The 5,682-nt window shown below is 38.5% G+C and overlaps 1 pseudogene across 1 annotated transcript; it reads left to right on the forward strand.

Moving 5' to 3' along the window:
* Window positions 1–2,318: 2,318 nt before the first annotated feature.
* LOC306638322 (mediator of RNA polymerase II transcription subunit 28-like) lies at window positions 2,319–4,649 on the forward strand (annotated as a pseudogene). The gene has a single exon. The product of its transcript is annotated as a mediator of RNA polymerase II transcription subunit 28-like (transcript).
* Window positions 4,650–5,682: the final 1,033 nt, after the last annotated feature.

Genomic DNA, 5,682 nt, shown 5'->3' on the forward strand with positions numbered 1-5,682 from the left:
TCAGCAAAATATTCCATGAGGAAGAGATGAAAAACAAAGAAGCAAATCAGCAAAGGAAGGAATTATCCTAAAGGAATTGTCAAATAAAGGAGGAACCAAGTCGTACCAAAAAGAATAAATAAATAAAATTTTAAAAAATGAGCCAAATGCCTGGGAATACAAATCATATCTCAATAATAAACCTGAATGTTAATGGCCTGAACTCATCAATCAAAAGACATAGACGGGCAGATTGGATTAAAAAGAAAGATCCAACAATATGTTGCCGCAAGAGACTCACCTCATAGAGATACCCGTAGAGTAAAGGTGAAAGGATACGGAAAAACATACCATGCACATGGACTCAGCAAAAAAGCTGGGGTATCCATCCTCATTTCAGATAATGTGGACTTCAAGCCAAAGTTATTCATCATCCACTTATCAGTGAGTTCATTCGTCCTTTGGTTTTTTGAGATTGGCTTATCTCACTTAGCATGATATTCTCCAATTTCATCTATTTGCCTGCGAATGCCATAATTTTGTCATTCCTCATGGCGGAGTAATATTCCATTGTATATATATACCACAGTTTCTTTATCCATTCATCAACTGAAGGACATCTAGGTTGGTTCCACAATCTGGCTATTGTGAATTGAGCCGCTATGAACATTGATGTGGCTGTATCTCTGTAGTGTGCTGATTTTAAGTCCTTTGGGTATAGGCCGAGGAGTGGGATAGCTGGGTCAAATGGTAGGTCCATTCCAAGTTTTCTAAGGAATCTCCACACTGCTTTCCAGAGTGGCTGCACTAATTTGCAGTCCCACCAGCAATGTATGAGTGTACCTTTTTCCCCACATCTTCTCCAACACCTATTTTTGCTTGTGTTCTTGATAATCGCCATTCTAATTGGGGTGAGATGAAATCTTAGTGTAATTTTGATTTGTATTTCTCTTATTACTAAAGATGTTGAACATTTTTCATATATCTGTTGATTGCTTGTAGATCTTCTTCTGTGAAGTGTCTGTTCATTTCCTTAGCCCATTTGTTGATTGGGTTATTTGTATTCTTGGTGTAGATTTTTTTGAGTTCTTTATATATTCTGGAAATTAGTGCTCTATCTGAAGTATGAGTGGCAAAGATATTCTCCCACTCTGTAGGCTCTTTCTTCGCATTGCTGATAGTTTCCTTTGCTGAGAGAAAGCTATTTAGTTTGAATCTATCCCAGTTATTGATTCTTGCTTTTATTTCTTGTCTATGGGAGTCCTGTTAAGGAAGTCTGCTCCTAAGCCAACAAGGTGAAGATTTGGACCTACTTTTTCTTCTATAAGATGCAGGGTCTCTGGTCTGATTTCAAGGTCCTTGATCCATTTTGAGTTGTTTTTGTACAGGGTGAGAGATAGGGGTTTAGTTTCATTCTGTTGCATATGGATTTCCAATTCTCCCAGCACCATTTGTTGAAGAGGCTATCTTTTCTCCATTGCATATTTTTGGCCCCTTTGTCTAGTATGAGAAAATTGTATTTATTTGGGTTTGTGTCCGTGTCTTCTATTGTGTACCATTGATCTACCTGTCTATTTTGGTGCCAATACCATGCGGGTTTTTGTTACTATTGCTTTGTAGTATAGTTGAAGTTCTGGTATTGCGATATCCCCTGTTTCATTCTTCCTGCTAAGGATTGCTTTCGCTATTCTGGGTTTCTTATTCTTCCAGATGAATTTCATAATTGCTTGCTCTATTTCTGTGAGGTACGTCATTGGGATTTTAATTGGAATTGCATTGAATCTGTACAGCACTTATGGCCATTTTGACAATATTAATTCTGCCTATCCAAGAACATGGGAGATCTTTCCATCTTCTAAGGTCTTCCTTAATTTCTTTCTTCAGTGTTTTGTAGTTTTCATTGTAGAGATCTTTTACCTCTTTGGTTAGATTGATACCCAGGTATTTTATTTTTTTTGAGGCTATTGCAAATGGAGTTGTTTTCCTCATTTCCCTTTCAGCTGTTTCATTGCTTGAGTATAAAAATGCTATAGATTTATGCGTGTTGATTTTATAGCCTGCTATTTTGCTGAATTCATTGATGAGGTCTAAAAGTTTTCTGGAGGAGGTTTTTGGATCCTGTAAATATAGAATCATGTCATCCACAAATAGTGACAGCTTAAGTTCCTCTTTTCCTATTCGTAACCCTTTAATTTCTTTAGTCTGCCTAATTGCTCTGGCTAAAGTTTCAAGGACAATGTTGAATAGAAGTGGTGAAAGAGGACATCCCTGTCTTGTTCCCGTTTTTAAAGGGAATGGTTTCAGTTTTTCTCCATTAAGAAAGATGTTGGATCCCAAACATGGCGGCTCCGCTGGGCGGTATGTTCTCCGGGCAGCCTCGGGGCCACCACCACCCCCGCCAGGACTCCCGGGCCAGGCTTCCCTTCTCCACGCAGCGCCTGGGGCGCCGAGAACTGCTAGCAGCACCTTGGTGGACGAGTTGGAGTCGTCATTCGAGGCTTGCTTTGCTTCTCTTGTGAGTCAGGATTATGTCAATGGAACCGATCAGGAAGAAATTCGAACTGGTGTTGATCAGTGTATCCAGAAGTTTCTAGACATTGCAAGACAGACAGAATGCTTCTTTCTACAGAAAAGATTGCAGTTGTCTGTACAGAAACCGGAGCAAGTTATCAAAGAGGACGTCTCAGAACTAAGGAATGAATTGCAGCGGAAAGATGCGCTGGTGCAGAAGCATTTGACAAAGCTCAGGCATTGGCAGCAGGTGCTGGAGGACATCAATGTGCAGCACAAAAAGCCAGCTGAAGACCCCCAGGGCTCCTTGGCCTACCTGGAGCAGGCTTCTGCCAATATCCCTGCGCCTCTGAAGCAGACCTGAGAGGGGGTCTGGCCTACAAAGTAGCCTCTTGAAGACAGTTTCACCAAACCTCTGTGTGTGGATGTGACATTTTAGAAGAATTATTTGCCAGGGAATGAGTTGGTGTTAATTTTGTTTCCACCTAAAAATTTCCCCGATTTTTGTGAACTGTTAATTACTTGATTAGTTTATAAAATGCTTATGGCTTGGTGAACCAAGTGAGATTTGGTTTTGTTTGTAGCAAAGTTTAGACTTAGTTTGATGACACAGATTCTTTCTTGTTTTTAAAATTTTTATATGACTTTATATACTTTTTTCCAATTGTTAGTTTGTTATTATCTGAGGGGGAAAATTACAATACTCCAGAATCAGGGGAGAAGGAGTTTGGTTTTAGTCCTTTAACATTTACTACCCATTCATGATAGTAGAGAAAAATATGTAAATTTGCTGTCTCAAGACTTTGAACTACCTCAAGAAGAGGAATCTAATGCAGTGTTTGTAATGCTTCCATAGTAGCACAGATATTTTGTAAATTTTTTTGAAAATGGGTCAGAAAAAGGGTTAAAATGTGCTGTTGGTGTAGTAATATCACAGTAGATCCTTAATTTGATGCTGCCTTTTGTTTGGGTGAGTTTGTGTTGTGTGGTGTTGCCTGTTTGATGGGGAGCTGTACTAGGAGCATGATATGCTAGGTGCCTTGCAGTAGTTAACTAGCATGAGTAACAAGCAGACCCAGTCTCTAGCATGACAGCTGGGACACAGGTGAAGTACGAGGGGTCAAAGCTTGGTCTGATTCTTTTTCTTTTGAATTTTGTGTTGTTTGCCTGTGTTTTTGTTTTACTTTTTGGTGAAGAAAAGTCAGTTTACATGACAGAAGATTCTTGCTCATGAATTTGATTGCCAGGGACTAGGGCCTTGGGGCGGAGGTGACCTGCAGAGTGATCCTTAGCTCCTTCACCTCCATAGAGAGCTTGTGACTCCTCTGGGGAGGGTATTTGCTCTCTTGTTGGAGGAGGTTTTGTGTTCTCTGTTGTATCTTTTCTTAGATTACATCCCTTCAGCAAGTATAGACACTCCACTGTCTTCTGAGTAGTCAGTAGGTCTGTTGCTCTTTTGTCCTCTCCGACAAGGAAGATCCTTCCCCACAAGCTTTGATATCCACTCTTGTTCCTGATCTGGCCTGGATGCCACCTGGTCGAGAAGCCTCCACTCCATTCCAAGGCACAGGACTTTCGTTCCTTCCACTGCCTTGTGGGTTAGGGTGTAGTATTTGTTTCTGTGCCCCTTGCTGCATTGTATGCTCATGGGAAATAGGCATTACTCCTATTAGGCACTGAATATACACAGCATGTATTTTACATAATACTTTGTTCTCACTTTGTGTGTGTGTGTGTGTGTGTGTGTGTGTGTGTGTGTGTGTATAAAACTCATTTTGTTTGTGAGCTTTGAGGATGATATTTGTTTTGTGGACCTGTGACTGACCTGTGTTGATCAGCCTGAGGCTAGCATATTCCCTTGGTTGGAATGTATAGGTCGAAACTTAAAAGTTATTTTTTACTCATAAGGGTTTAACCTGGTCATCTTATGCTAATTAGAAGCTCTGATTGGCAGCTTTAGGTTTCTTGATTAAAATCCTAAATAAACTAAGTTTGAAGCAGTCTTTCAATGATAAAGGTGTTTTTGGTGAAAAGATAGGGAACTGTTCTACTTGGTGCTTAGTGAAAATGTTTTGAATTAGTGTGTATACAAGTTATTGTCATTTCTTTATATTAATTCAGAAGTTTTCTGTCAAATAAATAACAATTTTTCAAAAAAAATAAAATAAAATAAAATAAAGAAAGATGTTGGCCATGGGCTTAGCATAAATAGCCTTTACAATGTTCAGGTGTGTTCCTACTATCCCTATTTTTTCTAGTGTTTTGAGCATGAAGGGATGCTGTATTTTTGTCAAAGGCTTTTTCTTCATCAATTGAGATAACCATATGATTCTTATCCTTAAGTCTATTGATATGATGGATTACGTTTATTGATTTACGAATGTTGAATCATCCTTGCATTCCAGGAATGAACCCCACTTGATCGTGGTGCACAATTTTCTTAGTATGTTTTTGGATACAGTTTGCCAATATTTTGTTAAGGATCTTTGCATCTACATGCATCAAGGATATTGGTCTAAAATTTTCTTTCCTTGATGTGTCTTTTCCTGGTTTGGGTATGAGGGTGATATTAGTTTCATAGAATGAGTTCGGTAGGGTACCCTCCTTTTCTATTTCCTGGAAAACTTTGAGAAGTATTAGAATGAGTTCTTCTTTGAAGGTCTTCTAGAACTTGGCTGAGAATCTGTCTGGTCCTGGGCTTTTCTTGGATGGTAGATTTTTAATGGCTTCTTCTATTTCATTGCTTGATATTGATCTGTTTAAATCGTGTATGTCCTCCTGGTTCAGTTTGGGAGGAGCATATGTCTCTAGAAATGTGTCAATGTCTTTGGGTACTTTCTATTTTGTTGGAATACAGATTTTCAAAGTAGCTTCTCATTATGTTCTGTATCTCAGTGGTGTCTGTTGTGATATTTCCTTTTGCATCATGTATTTTAGTAATTTGAGTCTTCTCTCCTTCTTTTTGTTAGTTTGGCTAAGGGTTTATCTATTTTGTTTACTTTCTCAAAGAACCAACTTTTTGTTATGTCAATTTTTTGAATAGTTTCTTTTGTTTCAATTTCATTGATTTCATCTCTGATTTTAATTATTTTCTGTCTTCTACTACTTTTGCTATTATTCTGTTCTTCTTTTTCTAGGGCTTTGAGCTATAATGTTAGGTCATTTAATTGTTGTCTTTTCATTCTTTTCTGG

Source organism: Sciurus vulgaris (assembly GCF_902686455.1).
Source record: "Sciurus vulgaris genome assembly, chromosome: 1".
NCBI classification, from domain to species: Eukaryota; Metazoa; Chordata; class Mammalia; order Rodentia; family Sciuridae; genus Sciurus; species Sciurus vulgaris.